Source organism: Sus scrofa, chromosome 4 (assembly GCF_054392235.1).
Source record: "Sus scrofa isolate SSC_HxYL_T2T_F1_AM1 chromosome 4, Sscrofa_HxYL_maternal_Yorkshire_Landrace_v2.0, whole genome shotgun sequence".
Taxonomy (NCBI): Eukaryota; Metazoa; Chordata; class Mammalia; order Artiodactyla; family Suidae; genus Sus; species Sus scrofa.
Window position 1 is genome coordinate 43,355,955 of NC_139386.1, and position 18,086 is coordinate 43,374,040.

Genomic DNA, 18,086 nt, shown 5'->3' on the forward strand with positions numbered 1-18,086 from the left:
TTGGGAAATGAGAAATGCTGGCCATTTTGTTTACTGAGAGTTCTTAATCTTTGGTGGTTGTGTACAGTTTAGCTGCCTAATGATTTCCATGCTTCTCAGCTGCTTTAGCCTGAATCATCCTTATCCCTTAGGAGGAAGGGAAGTCCAAGTCCATGATCTGATTCTGTTTAGAAAGCATAACCCTCGGGCCCAGGCTCAGGACTTGTGCTGCCCTATTTATCCCAGCTGGCAAGTCACAAGCTCTGGGTTAGGGAGATACATGATCTTAAATGTTAGCAGAGTCAGATGTGCTCAATGGAAACAGTCTGGCTAACTCACAACAGATTCTCAGCCCTCCTGGCTGTTCTCCAGAAATCATGTCTGGTAGGATTTCTGCAACAGATCTGATAGTTGCTGACTTGGAGAACTTGTAAGCTGTTTGTGAATTCACAGTGAATGGCCCTAATTCCAGACACAAATTCCCATTGACAGTAAGAGACTGGAGATGAACAGAAAATGCATTGAAAGCGTATTTGTGAAGTAAATGTGTGTGTGTTTATGTGTGTGTGTGTGATAGAGAGAGAGAAAGAGAGAGAGAAGGAAGGAGAGTGTGTGATGAGAAAATAATTTAGGTTGGTAGAGGCTGGACAATCTCTAAATGGGATATTTTACATAGAAAGCTGTGTTGTGAAGGAAGTTAGACTGGAATGATGAGTCCTAATGATTTTCCTAACACAAAACATAACTTAATCTCACAAGGCATTCTTCCAAAACATAGCATGCTCTACTAAAAAGCCAGTGTGTAACTTTGATAGTTGAGAGAAACAGGATAGGCAGATATAAAACATAGGAGGCTTGCTCAAACTTACCAGAATTACTTTTTATTCTTTTTACAGTCACACTGGGAGCAAATGGAAGTTCCCAGGCTAGGGGTCAAATTGGAGCTGCAGCTGATGGCCTATGCCACAGCCACAGCCACACTGGATCTAAGCTGCATCTATGCCACAGCTCAAGGTGATGCCGGGTCCTTAATCCACTGAGTGAAGCCAGGGATCAAACCTGCATCCTCGTGGATACTGAGTCAGGTTTTTAACCTGCTGAGCCATACAACGGGAACTCCAGACTTACCAGAACTTCAATATTGGTTTTGGTTATTGTGTGTTACAGAGTATAAAGTAAAGTTATTTTGGTAGATGATCAGATTCCTTCCTAAGAACTTTTCCTTTTTGAAGCACTAATGGCTTCTAGTGTTTTTCAGTTATTCAATACGTATTTCTTGGATCCTGACTCCATCTCAGGTACCATGCATATACTACTTTTTTTTTGTCTTTTTACGGCCACACCACTGGCATATGGAGGTTCCCAGGCTAGAGGTCTAAACAGAGCTATAGCTGCTGGCCTACACCACAGCCATAGCATCACCAGATCCGAGCAACATCTGCAATCTACACCACAGCTCATGACAATGCAGGATCCTTAACCCACTGAGTGAGGCCAGGGATCGAACCTGAAACCTCATGGTTCCAAGTCAGATTCGTTTCTGCTGTGCCACAACGGAACCTCTCCATACACTACTTTCATGTGTACGAGTATGTGCACATATGTCATTGGTCAGATAGTCATTGTGGGATTATGAAAATAGATAGGAGTTGACTATTTTAATAGCTTTTCAGGTTTGCTGTTTGTTTGCTAAACAATGATTCCAAAAGACAAAAGGAAAAATAATACTATGCCTAAAAATTGATTGTGTGACTTATCCATTAGTCAGTTTTTTGCTGTTAGCTTCTGTCTGGAAACAGCTTCTCAGGATGGGCAGATGCATGCAAATAGTTGCGTAGACAAGTACGAAATTGTTTCTTTGTAGACTAAACAGTGTTTGAAGAGACATCTTAAGGCTTACTTACTGTGAATCTAGAGAAATGAAGCTGTGAGGGATACTCTTAGATGGGTGGTGTTGGCAAGCTAATTTTGGAGAACTAGAACTTAACTAGGTTTATTGGTAGAACATCCCTTTCCAGTCTGTGTTATTGAAGACTATGTTAAGAGCCTTTATGGAGTTCCCATTGTGGCTCAGCAGTAACAAAACCGACTAGTATCCATGAGGACGCAGGTTTGATCTCTGGTCTCACTCAGTGGATTAAGGATCTGGTGTTGCTGTGAGCGTGGTGTAGGTTGCAGAAGCAGTTTGGATCCTGTGTTTCTGTGGCTGTGGTGTAGGCTGATAGCTACAGCTCTGATCTGACCCGTAGCCTGGGAACTTCCATATGCCACATGTGCAGCCTAAAAAAACAAAATAAATAAATAAATAAGTAAAGTCTTTAGAAGTGTGTTAGCTCTTTCAGATGGCAGATTAGCAGTGAACACTTTTATCTAGTACTAACTTAATAACATCTAAATGGAAACAATGGCCCAAAGGAGTTAAAATAACTCCTCCTATTGCTCAATCAGCTGACCAATTATACAGACTGATTACTCTGAATCAGAAGAACAACGTCTGGTAAATAAAGACAAGAACAACAAACCAGGAATCAGATCATTTGGTTGAGTGTCTTAATACTTGTTCTGGTTATATAGTGTTATGTACCAATCATCACTAAGATAATTTATTATTTTCTCTCATGGTTCTGTACATTGTCAGGGCTAAGTTGGATGCTTTGCCCTTGGGTTTCTCCCATCTAAAGTCTTGACAGGCTGATGCACTCATGTGGCTGGTGTGATGATGGCCATCAGCTAGGAGTTTAGCTTGGATTGTGGACTGAAGCACCTGCAGGTGTTCTAGCGGCTTCTTCGTGTGTCTTGGGCTTCTCACAGCCATGGTAGTTGGGCTCCTCAAAGAAGCATCCCAACAGCTAGCATTCCAAGTCTCCTTTTGATCTTGCTTCTTACATTCTAGGATGTCACTTTTGATGCATTGTATTGGTCAGAGGCAAGGGGAAGTTTAAGAAGAACACATGGAATGGACACTATTGTTGTGGTCACCTGTGAAAGATACAATTTGTCATTATGCTTATACTCATTTTATACATGTGATCACATTGTCATTTTTAAGACATATTTGGAAAAAGGATGATGGTAAAAAAGATATAACACAGTGAAATAAAAGAATGGTGGAGTGGGAGTTCCAGTTGTGGCTCAGTGGTTAACGAACCCAGCTAGAATCCATGAAGATGCGGGTTTGATCCCTGGCCTCGCTCAGTGGGTTAAGGATCCTGCATTGCCGTGATCTGTGGTGTAATTTGCAGATGTGGCTCGGATCCCACATTGCTGTGGCTCTGGCATAGGCTGGCAGTTACAGCTCTGATTGGAGCCCTAGCCTGGGAACTGGCAGTTACAGCTCTGTTTGGAGCCCTAGCCTGGGAACTTCCATATGCTATGGATTTAGTCCTAAAAAAGACAAAGAGACAAAAAGACCAAAAAAAAAAAAAAAAAGAAGAAAAAAAGAAAAAAAGAATGGTGAAGTGCTCTGACATCATACTCACTTGGTTTTGAATCAAGATTTCACTCCCTTTAAATCTGTGGGATATTGGTCAAAAGCAGCAACATAATTTGTGTTGTTCTGTGCAAAATGAGCTATTTCCCAAAACTTGAGAATTTTAAGATAGTAGCATCAGATCATTAAATCCAAGCATGGGGTCCTTTTAAGTGCAGGTTACGTATCTATTAAGCACCCCTGGTCATGGTACATAATACCTCTGAGCTTTGATCACTTCTTTGAATTGGGCTTGTGGCCTCTCATGCTTGGGCCTGCCTGGGTCCTCTTACCAAGGGACATCAAACCCACATCTGCCTCACATACCCATCTGTCTTTGCCTCCCATCAGATTCTACTGATCTGATCTCCCTCCACTGCAGCAACACCTGATCATGTCCCCTCTGACTAGTGAGAACTTTTAATTTCCATCTATACTGACCCAGTGGATTCCTCTAGAGGCCTGTTAGAGGTTGGATTGTGTTTCCCACAAATTCACATATTTGAATCCTAATCCCTGGTGCATTTTCATGTGACCTTATTTGGAGAAAAGTTCTTTGTAGAGATCACCAAGTTAGAATAAGGTCATTAGAGTGGGCTGTAATCCAAGAAGACCAATGTTCATTAAAAAGTGGGAGATGGAGTTCCTGTCGTGGCGCAGTGGTTAACAAATCCGACTAGGAACCATGAGGTTGTGGGTTCGATCCCTGGCCTTTCTCAGTGGGTTGAGGATCTGGCGTTGCCAAGAGCTCTGGTGTAGATTGCAGATGCAGCTCGGATCCAGCGTTGCTGTGGCTCTGGTGTAGGCCGGTGGCTATGGCTCTGATTAGACCCCTAGCCTGGGAATATGCTGCAGGAGTGGCCCTAAAAAAAAAGGCAAAAAGACAAAAAAAAAAAAAAGTGGGAGATTAGAGAGAGATTCAAATATAGGGAGAAGGCCATGTGCACATTGAGATGGTCCTCTGTCAGCTGAGGAGAGAAGCCTGAAATAGATCCCTCCCTCACAGCCTTCAGACACCTTGCTGACACCTTGATTTTGGACTTCCAGCCCCCGGAAATGAGACAATGTGTTTCTGTTGCTAAAGTCAATGGCTTGCGGTACTTTTTCATGGCAGCCCTAGCAAACTAAGAGCAGGCCCTTCCAACATAGGAAACTTCCAACAAAGTCCCTTTTGTTCCTGAAGGGAAGGTTCTTGTCTTGTTGCAGAAGGAATTCAGAAATGAGTTGGAAATTGAAAAAAAAAAGTGAAGATTTAAGTGAAAAATACCCCTTTTAAAGCGAGGTGGGCAGAAAGGTGAGCAGCTCTGTGAACTTCTCTGACACACTTATTATAAGGGGCATCCAATTGCATGTGTGGAATATTCACTGGGAAGGAGGGGTTTGGGGTTCACATTCCTTAATTTTCATTCTAGCTCTACCTTCCAGAAGGAAGGAGGGATTTTTGTCCTTAGCTTTGATCAAAAGTGTCACGGTATTGGTGCATGATGGGAATTTTTATCTGCGTAGCTAATTTTATTATAATTTATTGTGATGAGGGCATAATGAGCAACAGGTTACATTTGGGCACTGGAGATGTGCGCCCTTTTCCACCTTTCTTTGTCTGCCTCCAGGACACATATCACTCCACAATGTGTGGCTTCCTATCAGTCAAGAGGTGCCTGCTTTTCTTTGTCTGCCCATGGACCCTGCTATTTGCATGATGCATAATTTCCTGCCATCTGGCCTTATTCCCCCTTCTCTGCTCATACCTAGCTATCTGCCTGCTATAGCACTTTTCTTGGTTCCTCGGCATTCAAAGATTCAAAGCCTGTGTGGTGGAAATCACTCTTTTTATGCCCCAGAGCATGATTCTGTCCACAGGGGGCAGGGGCAGAGGGGTTTACTTCCAGGCCCACAAACACACACCTTGCTGAAAAGTCTGGCCTGTGCCCTGCAGGTCTCTTGGTTTCTTGAGATTCATATTTCTGAACCATCTCCTTCACTGATGTCCACATCTCTACTTGTGTCCAGCCTGGCCTTGCCTTCAAGTAGACAGCATTCAGTGGCTTCAGACCATCATTTCCTCCCTCCATTGGCTTCCTCCTAACTAGGAAGAGTGAGATCAAGTCAGCCCTCAAGTCTCCTCCAGCAAGGAGTTGCCAGTGTCGGGCTCTGCTTCTTCATCACTAGGGTGACAGTGGGCCAGTCATGCCATCAGGGCCACAAATCAAATGTAGCTGATTCCTTGCAGTCAGTACAATATTGTTTCCTCTGCCCTCCCCAGGAGCAAGTGGTCAGAACCATAATGACTCCTAATGGCAGCTGGCAGGTCTACATCACATCTTGACATTAGCTTTTAGCTATTTTTTTTTTATAGCTGCCAGTGCGCTCAGTCAAATACCTGTCTGTCATCACAATCAGACAGGTCTTAATGTCTCTGCATTACGGAGGAGGACCTCGGCTCCCTTCCAGCCCGTTTATTATGGTCCCAGCGTAGCGTTTTATCACACATTCCTCACGCATAGCCTCCTCTCCACCACCACGGAAATCTTCCAAGTTGGCAGCTTTAGTGTCTACTGCCATTAATCTTCACTAGGCTGGGATCACGGGGCAAAGGATGATTTATTGCAATTACCTGTTATAGTGCAGAGCTCAGGTGAGCTGGGCTCACATGCATTTACTGGGCTCCCTTCCATTCTCCTGCAGCCAAGGAGTAAAACGTGTCTGCTTTGTTGCTATGTATATCTTCTTGCATTTAGCTCATCAAAGGTTAGTTAATTAACGGAGAAGTGAGGAAATAGATTTAGATAGTAGTAGGGTTATGTATAGACATGGTGAAGCCTGGCTGTTCAAAGCCAGAACTGACACTGACATTTGACAGTCCATTTAATTTCTTTGTTGTTTCTGCATTTTAAGAAACATCCAAAGGAAATTCAAAATTGCACTTACCTGCCACTTTCTGCACCATCTGTTCCAGGTGATTAAAACCAATCTGCATATAGTGTGTTTCATTTCCAATTTCTCGCTCCCTGGGATGGCAGGGGGCAGTGCATGAAGTGGGGATAATGTGTGCTTGGGTTCTGCTGGTGAGAAAAAGGAGGGGGTGGGGGTGGAATAACAGGGAAAAAGAAAGTTCCATGAAAAGCTCTTTGCAGCAAAAACAAATGTATTCCTAAAAATGGCCCATTGTTTCCCTGTTACCAGCTCTGATGGCACCTCCCTGTCTGCTCTAAGTATTTTTTACTTAGAGCTTCAATCCTCTCATGTCACTGGCCTGATGAGAAAGTGACAATGTTCAGGATGGATTAAAAAGCCTTTTTTGTTTTTTTGTTTGTTTGTTTGATTTTGTTTTTGCTCTTGTATCTGAGATCTTATTCATTCCCAAGTTGGTTATAGTCTGTAGGAAATACTATTTGATGTCTATATGATGGACAATGCGTCATTAGTTCACTACTGGAGGGTTTTTTCCCCCCACACCCACAGCATATGAAAGTTCCCAGGCTAGGGATTGAATCTCAGCAGCAGCTGCAACCTATGCCACAGCTGTGGCAATGCCGGATCCTTAACCCATCTGCACCACATCAATGCCCTGGAGGGGGCATTGAACTAAAGGATGTCTCTCCCTCTTCCCCTCCTCCTTCCTTTGCCCCTCTCTCTCTCTCTGATGAAGCCAGCTACCATGTTGTAAACTACCTATGGAGAGACCCACATGGAAAGGAACTGAGGGTGGCCTCTGGCCCTCAGTCAGGGAGGAGCTGAGGCCCTCAGATCAAACTCCTGGGAGAAACTAAGTCCTGCCTATAGTGTGAGGTTGGAGGGAGATCCTTCTGCAACTGAGCCTTGAGCTGCCTGTAGCCTAGCTGGCACCTTGATCAAAGCATGTGAAAGACCCTGAATTACACTATCCAGCCAAGCTTTCCCCATATTCCTGACTGTGAGATAATGTGTTATTTTAAACCATTACATTTTGGGATATTTTGTTACACAGCCAGAGATAACTAATACAACATGAAAACTTAAAACACACAGGAATATTTCCATGATTCTCTTTGCTATAGAGAGGAATTGGGGAAAGGGCACACTTGCCTTAGAATCATGTAAGGAGTACAAAATGACCCATAAAATAATGATACAAATATTTAACAAATCTGAGTGACACAGAAACCAACCAACCAGAAGTTAGCCTTGTCACTGAGCAGGCTGCTGGAGGCATGCCGTGGTGCCCAGGCCACAGTGCCTTCTGGCTTTTGACTTGTGGAAGTTTCCATGTGGTTCTGGGGCAACTTGGAGGTATTCGGGGCTCAGAGTAGGGTTATTTATCAACTGGGGTGAGTATGTCCATGTTTTAACATCTAGCCTGTCCATAGTAGTGCCTCTCTTCTGGATATCAGCCTTGGGCTAGTTCAAAGAGGTTCATTTCAGGTATATCATCTGAATCAGAAGGCACAGGAGGGAGTGGGGTGGGAAGGTAGGAATCCCTTTTTGTTCTTCCCTTTGACTTACTGAAGAGAATCTTATGGGTTCCAAGTCTCCAAAAGACCAGAATCAGCTAGCTTTTCCATTTGCTTATCAGTAAATCATCTATTATAAGCCCAAAGGTTTCAGAGAACATACCCTCCCACAGCTGGAAGCCCAGGTTTTGCTCTGACATCTTCTCTCCCGTTTTCATGCATTAGTGAATGTTATTCTACAGTGTGCAGGAGCCTGGGCAAGGCAGGCCTTTTAAACATTCAGCTGCATGCTTGAACTGGGGAAATCACAGCTGCTCCTCGCTTTTGATAATGCCAGGGAAATTGGTAAATAAATAAATAACTAGGGCCCAGGGTTCATTTACTAAATACCCCAATAGTGCAAGCAAACCGCATCAGGCACATCAAAGGAAAATAAAAGCATAATTTAGTAATAACATGGTCTCCTGCAGCCTCCTGCTTAACTCAAGTGTTAAGTTAAAAGAGGTAAATCAGGGGTTTTGCAGCACAATTTTATACTTAGTCTTCTTTTTCTTTTTTTTTAAAAAAGAACAGGATCTGGGACCACTTCCTATGTTAGCAGGATCTGGCACAGTTTTCCTTCCTGTGAAAGGGGAGACTTTCACAAATAATTGTTACCCATTATTCTTTATTTACCCTTCAACTAAGGACTCTCCTCTCCTGTAAGGAACATGCCAACGATTAAAGCATTTACATGTATTTGAGGCACTTTATACCCACCAGGTCAGGAACTGGTTTTCAGTTTGGGTGTGGAAGAAACAGCACAGAGCCCAGGCTCTGATGGAGGAGGCTAGTCTGTCAGGAAGAAGGAAAAAGATGATGCAGGTAGGAGGCAAGAAGAATGCAGGGTCTTCTAGGATATCTTCCAAATGGTCTTCCTGTTCCCAGGGACATCCAAACCTTTAGGTACCTAACATCAGGGGATAGGCAGTGTAGAGATGGCACTGGGAGTGCCCTTGGTCAGCCTTTGTTACCTTATAATCAGCCAGGGGTGGTGCAGTCATGTTCCTATCACATTGGACTGCCTACTCCCCTCCAGCTTCTCAACCTCAGGCCCAGAGTTCCCTACCCTGGCTAGCCCTTGGGGGTTCATCACGCTCGAGCTTTGTGGCCTGATCTTTCCCTGGTCCCATTTGCTGAAAACTGACTGCACCCCTGTGCATGAACCCCATTTTGTCCTCATTTTTCACTACCTGCCCTTCATCTGGGTACTGGGTATTTTCACTTACAGCATTTCCCATGGTTTAGTATTGAAAACTGCTCCTTCTGCACCCCCTCCAGACTGAAATGGCTCTGTCCATCAAGTCCTTCACTAAATGCACCCACTGGATGGAGATGCATGGTATTGGAGTCAGGTTGCCTGAGATCAAAGGCCAACCCTCCTATTTAGTAGTAGGCAAGTCCCCTTGACTTTGCTAAGCTTTGTCGTCCCATTATTCAAAGGGAAATTTCTCCAAGGCTCAAATTTTTACCTTAAAATGAGAATCAATAATCCCTAATTTGTAGGATTGTTGTGAGGATTAAATAATATAAAATGTTTCACATGCTGACTGACACATAAGGTACCCTCAATAATTGATATATACACAATTGTACACTCCTTTATACCATTGATCTTCCTTTGAATATTAGATGATTTTATCCCCTTAACCTCCTTTCTAGGTAAGTACCATTATTATCTCCCTTGTGCAAGTGGTGTTAAATAACTTGCCCAAGCTCATACATCCATTGGAGAGAGGCTTTTGACTGTAGGTCTAAATCCATAACCTGTTTCCAGATTTCCTTAAAATGATGAGCTATTTACTTTCTCTCTTTCCTTTTCATTTTGGCCAAGAGCTGATGAAGTGTTTATGATTCAAATGGTTTATCCATATGAAAGGATAAATTGAGAGAGGTGAGAAGTCAACACAGGTGTAATTAGGCAGATCATCTGCTGTTGATAGCGACTCTCCCAGATGTCAACAAAACAAGTTACTAAATAGAGTGGATGCTGGTTGTAAACTTGAAAGTGAGCCATGCCTTGGAATATCAAGAACCACTGCTGATGGTAGGAAGCAATAGTATAATTAATCCAACACACGGATACACAGTAATTTACATTTAGATATAGAATCTATTTAATACCCATACTGGTTAAGGTGGGAATGTTGAATGCATCAGCCAGTTGGGGAAACCATGCCATAAAATCATGTCTTTCAGGGGCTGGAAACCTGTCCCCACTGCTCTCAAGTTCTCCTTCCCACCTACATGCCAGGCAGCCTCAAGGAAGCTCCTCCTAAGTTTCCTGTCCTCCACATGCCTCCCTGGTGATCTGAAGAAAAGGAGGTATATTCATTTATTTTTTTCTTAGGATACACCTGAGTGACTATTTGAGGCATATGGCAACATCCTTGGCCTTTTCTCACATGAAGGTTGGTAGATTGGACTCTGGAGGTTCCTTTGGGAAGTTGCTCTTGACCTCAGGGTTTTTTTTTTTTTTTTGTAGAAAAAACCAGAAATGTCTTTCCTGTCTAGATTGTGCTGGGCCATCAACAGAGAATGAAGGAATAAGAGAAGAAGTGGACAGTGCCTAAAGTAAAGGCTTTCTAAACAAATGGGGCAGCATTCAGACTTAATAAAAGGTTGCTGCCTGATCAGAAGTGGCCTGGGACTGTGTAAGACATGCATACCAGAAGTGGAGAGATACTGCTTAGTTTTATTTTGTTTGGCCTGCAGAGAATTTTATAATTTGAATTTCATTGTTGATATTTATAAATCAGGAGATATCATATGAAAATCTAGATTTTTGCTTTTGCTTGAAAAATGGGGATTTCTGGCGACAGTGGACCCGTACTTCCATGGATAATAATTAGTTGGAGCTGAGTGATAGCTAGCTCCTTAGACAAAGGCTGGCCTCCCCAGGTCTGTCCATTCCTGGGTAGGACACTATATAATGTCTCTTGGATCTCAAAATTAGTGCATTTGCCACACATCTTGAAGGTCACTTTGTTTTCCTTCCACTCTTTGTTCTTTCTTATTCTATATTGTTTTACATTGTTCTTATACTTGACCTATTTGCATTATGGCAGCCTTATTAAATTGTGATCTCTGTTTTAGATCAATACCAAATATATATCATTCAGAAGCTGAGCACTGGCATCAGGAAGCCAATCAAGAAGATCTGTTCTATGAGGAGAGTTACTTATTGGTCAACCCAATCTGGGTTCCAGAAAAGTGACTCTTGGGGACACAGTCCCATTCAGTTCTTCCCCCTGAACACCTGAAAGAGTTTGTTGGACCTAGGACTTTATATGGACAACAGCATAAATGAGTGGAGAATAATACAAAACATGGTACATGGAGTACAATGACTACCTGGGTCACTTGAATTTTTTTTCTTTTTTTGCTTGAATTTTTTTTTTTTCTTTTTTGGCATATGGACTTCTGTGCCAGGGATCAAATCCAAGCCAGTTGCAGGCCACACCACAACTGTGGCAATGCTGGATCCTTCTTCCCACTATGCTGGGCCTGGGATCAAACATAGGTCCTGGCATTGCCATTGTGCCACAGTGGGAACTCCTCACTTGAATATTTACCAATTTGCACCACCTAGCATTGCTTGGTGCCTGGTATTGCACTAATCACATCACATCCATCATATCACTAATTCCTCTTAATATCCCTGTGATAATATTGAGGTAACTGATAATAGTAATATTAGGTAGGACCCAGCTTTAGCCAACATTTTATGGGTGAGAAAACCGAGGACCTGATAGTGTTAGGGGTTGCCACACCACCACCTGCCACCAGGGATTCCTAGCCAGTAGCCTGACTCGAGAGCCCAGTTGCTGAATTATCACCTCCCCTGCCTTCCTGTCTGCCAGAGAGGAGATATCAACAAAGACTCCAAGACCTGCACGCGAGCTCCTCAGGTGTGGAATTTGTGATGAGTGAAAGGAATATCAATTGAGTACCTATTAGAGGATTCTATGTTGAAGTGAAAAACAACAGCGCAGAGCCTCCCCTGTTAAACCAGATTGTGCAGAAGCCCTGTGGACTCTGGCAACAGTAGGTAGAGTGGAGGGCTGGGTTTTAGGCTGCTTTCCTAGTACCGTCTCCAGTTATGCATACACTGGGAAAGACCAAAGCTGTAGAGGCAGAGTCCTTATGGGACTCTAATGCCATGTTATGTGGCACTGCTGGTGTTTTGTGGAGTGACAGTTTCACCACCTATGCCATGAAGTTTGTGGGTAATACAGATGCTGGCAGCAGCCCTGGCATTGAGGACTAGATTCCAGATGCACCTCAGTGAGGGTGTGATCTCCCTGCTTTCTGTGCTTTGCGCCACAGCGTGGCTCATGCTAACAGAGAGCTTGTACGAAACTTCACTGCCATTGCCCCGTGTCCTGCTGTAAATGGGGAGGGCCTCAAACTCTGTGTCCCAAGGCCAGGAGCTAGTGTGCTTTCATCATTAAAAACACTGTCTCAGGGCTTGGGTGGACCTGGTTTGAATTCCAGTTTTTGTCATTTAGTAGCTGTGTGATTTGGGCTTGTTAATTAACCTCTCTGTGTGCCAGGACTCATGTAAGTAAGTATCCACTCTGTATTAGAATTTCAATGATAATTAAATAAGGTGATTTTGAAAAATCACTCAGTATAATATCTGGGTGCATAGTAAATACTTTATTGGTAATTTTATTTTAAATACAATCAGGAGCAGATGGAAAACATATGTGGGTCTCTTTTACCTAGCACCACCAGAGGAACTGTTAAACCACATTTCTTTGATTCCAACTCACCCTTAAGTGTAACATCATCACATTCATAACTTTGGGGGAGAAAAACACAAACACATTGAACTATTTGTAAAGCACGTCATGGTTTCAGGTGCGAAACTACGAAAAAATTTCTCTTAGAATCGCATAAATGTGAGTTATTATGCCTGAGATGTGCCTGATCAACAAGACTTTGCTTCATTTTTCTTCTAGCATAACATCCAAAGGAACCGAGTCCAACTGAAAACTATCCTTGTCATTTCTCTTGCAAAGTCTTTGATGTGCGCTTGTCCCTTCTGTTTCACACACTGGTCTGTAGTAGAGAGAATACAAGCTCTTCCTCCTTAGGGACACTTTCTTTGCATGAGCCTCAGTTTTTCCATCCATGAAATGGGACACTTCCCACCTCGTAGGTTTGTTGTGGGAATTAAATGAGACAAAATAGACAAGCCACCCAGCTGAATTCCTTACCCAGAAAAGAAATCTGTAGGTTCTTGTCTGTTCCTTCTCACTTTCACTCAGCTTGCACTACATGGATTAGAACTAAGTGACTTGTACATGAAGGAAGTGTTGTGGGATGCATGGAACATTTCTGAATTTGTGTGTGTGTGGCGGGGGGCAGTTTAGGGCCACACCGTGGCATATGGAAATTCCCAGGCTAGGGGTCGAATCAGAGCTGCAGCTGCCGGCCTACACCACAGCCACAGCAATGCCAGATCAGAGCTGTATCTGCAAACTATGCCACAGTTCATAGCAATGCTGGATCCTTAACCCACTGAGCAAGACCAGGAATCAAGCCCCCCACCTCCCCACATCCTCATGAATACTAGTTGGGTTCGTTGCCCCTAAGCCACAATGGAAACTCCCATTTCTGAATTTTTTTTTTTTTAATTAAAGGATGAATTGGGAGTTTGGGAGTAGCCGAGGCAAAATATTATATATAGGATGGATAAACAGCAAAATTTTACTGTAGAGCACAAGGAAATACATTCAATATCCTGGGATAAACCCTAAAGGAAAAGAATATATGTGTATAACTGAGTCACTTTACTGTACAGTAGAAGTTAACACAACATTGTAAATAAACTATACTTCAACATTGTGTGTGTGTGTATATATATATATATATATATGTATATATATATTTTAAAGGGAGCTCTTTTATGTCGTAGTATGTTAAGGATCTGGCCTTGTCACTGCAGCACTTTGCATTGCTGCTGTGGTGTGGGTTTGCTCCCCGGCCTGGGAACTTCCATGTGCCACAGCTGTAGCCAGAAAAAAATTCAAAAAAAGAAGAAAGAAAAACAACTACCACCACCACCACCAAAAAAAATTAGACCACTGAGAATTCTTAGCCTGTGTGTTTAGTCAGTATAATAAATACCAACATAATATATAATTGTATATTTACAATATATACAATTGTATAATAAACACTGTATGATTAACACCAACGTGATAAGCTGGCTGCAAAGCCCCCAAATTAATTTTACTACCTGCTGGAAGGTAGCCCTGAGAATAGGTTTCTGGCTGGTATCAGCAGAAGAGGGGCTCCTCTGAAGAACTGGTGCTCATTCAGAAGGTCTGAGATGACAAAGCAAGCATGAGAAATGACACTCCTGCTCTTCTCAGTCAGAATTGGACTGCATTAATTGGTTCAACTGTTTTTAAAAAAAATTGTTTTTAGGGCTGCCCCTGAGGCATAGTTTCCAGGCTAGGGGTCGAATCAGAGCTGTAGCTGCAGGTCTACACTACAGCCATAACAATGCCAGATCTAAGCTGCATCTGTGACCTACGTTGCATTTGTGACCTACGCTGTATCTGTGACCTATGCCATACCTTGCAGCAACATTGGCCAGCCCTTAACCCACTAAGTGAGATCAGGAATTGAACCCGCATCCTCATGGATACTAGTCAGGTTTTTAACCCAATGAACCAAAATGGAAACTTGGTTCAAGTATTATTTTTTAAAGTGCCACCTTTCACGGGATACTGGTCTAGGCTGGAGACACATAGATAAGATAACAAAGCATGGGCCCTTGCCCTGTGGAGTGTGGCGTCTAAAAGGGGGGACAGGCAGGGACCAAGAAGAGAAATCAACATAGTATTATAAAATGGGATAGCACCATGAGGGAAGAGAGCAGTACGCAGGGAACAACAGGAGGATGTGGGAGGATCAAGCCTCTCAGGGGGGCTGACATCTGAGCTGGAAGAAGTGCAACACGCAGCATAAAGAGAAGGCTGAGGAACAGCATATGTGAAGTCTCTGAGATGAGAAAGACTTGGCACGCTTTAGACCTGAGTAAAGGCCATTGGGCAGGAACACAGTGACCAAGGGGACAATCTGTTCTCAAACAACTGATTTGCTAATTACTCTAGTAATACGTTGAGTGGAACCTAAAGAATGTTTATAATCTGAACATATGATTTGAACTTCCAAAGACAATATGCAGAAAACGGGACATGCAAGGGAGTTTGCGTCTTTTCTTCTCACGGTGCAGCATGTCAGGTAACACCTCCTACATGTGTTGCCTGTGCTTCAATTCAAGCACGGTTTGGTTTCTCCTGCTGGTACTTACTTCATCCCAGAGGCATCGTATCAGATAGCTGCTGGAACTGGATCAGACCATCCAGAAAGCAGTGAGTCAAAAACTCAACAGTTCCCATCATGGCTCAGTGGAAACGAAAATGACTAGTATCCCTGAGGACGCAGGTTCGATCCCCGGCCTTGCTCAGTAGGTTAAGGATCGGTATTGTCATAAGCTGTGGTGTAGATCGCAGACAAAGCTAGGATCTGGCATTGCTGTGGCCAGTGGCTGCAGCTCCAATTTGATCCCTAGCCTGGGAACCTCCATATGCCTTGGGTGTGGCCCTAAAAAGACAAAAGACAAACACACAAATAAACAAAAACTCCACAGAGAATGAAGTTTTTCTCCCACTAGTAGGATATTTGAAAATGGTTTCTTTCACTTTTCCTTCTAGAGAAGTGCTTTTTTTTTTTTTTTTTTTTTTTTTTAATGTTATGGCTGCACCCACAGCATATGGAAGTTCCCAGGCCAGGGATTGATTCCAAGCCACAGCTACAACCTGTGCAGAATCCTTTAACTGTGCAGGCCCAGGGATCAAACCCATGCCTCCCCAGTGAAGTGAGCTGCTGCTATTGGATTCTTAACCCACTGAGTCATGGCAGGGAGTCCAGCAGTGCTTTTATTAACAGGTGCTGTGTTCTGAATGTTTGTGTCCCTCCAAAGATATACATGAAATCTGAATGCCCCATGTAGTGGTATTAGGAGGTGGGGACTTTGGGAGCTGCTTAGGTCAAGGAGGTAGGGCCCTTGTGAATGGGATTAGTGCAATTATAAGAGAGACTCCAGAGAGCTTGCTGCCCCTCCCACCATGTGAGGACACAGCCAGAAGATGCCAGCTATGAACTAGGAAGATGGCCCTCACTACAGTGCCACCATGCTGGCAACTTGATCGTGGACTTCTCAGCCTCCAGAACTATGAGAAATTTCTATTTTTTTAAAGCTACCCAGTGTGTGGTATTTTGTTATAGCAGCCTGAAAGGATTGAGACAATAAGTATTGGATAAAAAAGGTATATTAAAAAATAAATTTGGAAAGTCTTGGGGGATGGATGATAAACAATATTAAAACTTACTTTATTTCAAGCTTTCTAGGAGCTTTCCATCATCTTGGATTTCCTGAAATATTGTGATAAATATTTATATTTCCATTGAGGTAAAAGTTTAACAAATGGTATTTAAAATTCCTTTGAAATAAGATCTTGCAAAATGACCCCATTTATTCTAACATATGTCAGAATCAAGATAATTAGGTGAGCAAAGCAGATATATGTCACCATACAAGGAACTGATGGAACAGAATTTAAGCTGGGACATTATGGATTATAGTATTTGTATACGTAGTGAATTAATTCCCTTTGGAAATGAATGACATAAGCCACGATCAGCAAGATATATCCCAGGGAGTATGTAGGTGCCAAGGGGTCTCTCATTAAACTGGAATCATGGATTCATTTGTGGGAATGGGTCGTTTGGGGAAGAGTCTATAAATAAATGCCCTCTGCAAAACAGTCTGAGCTGGACAGGGAGGGAGATGGAATTAAGGGAGAGAATGGAGTTGAGCTTCGCCATATGGTCAGTGCCACAGCCGGGCAAGCCTGTCAGGGGTAGGCACGCTCGGAATGCAGGCGAGAGGGAATTGTCCTGAAAGAACTACATACATTCCACCAGGAGGAAATGAGGACAGAGGGCTGTGGGCAAGAATCTGCTCAGTGACTGACACTTGTGCTGATCGGAGCCAACACTGGATGTTGAATCATGTCTATACAGAGTTGATTAGGATGGATGGGAGCCTTCTAATGCCCTAAAAACATTCAATCCAGGGCAGACCATACTCATCCAAAGTGCCATATACAAGATTGGCTTGTGTTTTGCAATGCATGTGACTGAATTTACTCAACTGATTAGAGGCATATGAATAGATCTACCAAGAAAGTCCTTTTTCTCTACATCTCCCCATCCCAAAGGTCTTCCCCTAGCTATGATTTCCCCATAAAAAATATGTTGGTTATATTAAAACTTTAAGCTTTCTGGATTAGATGTAAAGCAATGCTAACTGCAGGTATGACTTTTCCTATGCAGACCCTGTGCCTCGTTGCTATGAATACATTAGAATTTGCTAACAGGGTGGGTGTTTGCCGTCTGCCTCCATTCCATCAGCAGGGGTTGATATTGGGGTTGTTACAGGGGCCTTGGGAGCTGATCATCATCCCTCCCTTCTCTATCATGTTGTCTTTCTGCATGCAATCCTGATGAAAATGAAGTCCCGTACCTGGAAAACTATGGATGGTATATGCATATATACCATTTTGCATGATAAGGGGTTTTCCAAACTTAGCCCCTTTCTTGGAGTAATAGATTTATGGTAATTTTTATGTCATCCATTCAGATGTTTAGTGTAAGAAGCAGGAAAAAGATTCTAGCTCATTCAAGGTTTGCTTTGGTTCCTATTCCCCACAGCTCACCCACAGTGCTAGACACAGAACTTTTCATGACAAATCACTAACTCCCGAGATGCTTCAGTTAACCTAATGGGCTTAGCCTTGTTAGTGAATTAGGCTGTCTCACACACACACTCACACACATATATTATAATCTTTTAATGTTCTGCTGGAAGGATTACTTGAAATCTTTGCAAGAAAGAATAATTATCACAGTTATGGTTATATTATCATATATACAAACGACCTTAATGCCATCTAAAAATGTATATCTCCAGGAAAACTCAGGTTTCAAATCCTAAGAGCAAGACTGATATTATGCAACAAGGCATTTTATGACATAATAATGGGTTAATTTACTTACAATACCCTGTAACAGTTGCTAAAATT

General features: G+C 42.8%; 1 protein-coding gene across 4 annotated transcripts in view; it reads left to right on the forward strand.

Annotated features, from left to right (window-relative positions):
• The window catches only part of LOC106510026 (uncharacterized), a 354,100-nt gene extending 340,327 nt beyond the window's left edge, over positions 1-13,773 (forward strand). For 3 of the 4 annotated variants that reach the window (XM_085022049.1, XM_085022051.1, XM_085022052.1), the window contains 2 exons: positions 10,117-10,242; positions 11,014-13,773. The gene's annotated coding sequence lies outside the window, so the exon portion shown is untranslated. The remainder of the gene's footprint in view (positions 1-10,116; positions 10,243-11,013) is intronic. The other variant, XM_085022053.1, reaches the window with a different exon arrangement.
• Positions 13,774-18,086: the final 4,313 nt, after the last annotated feature.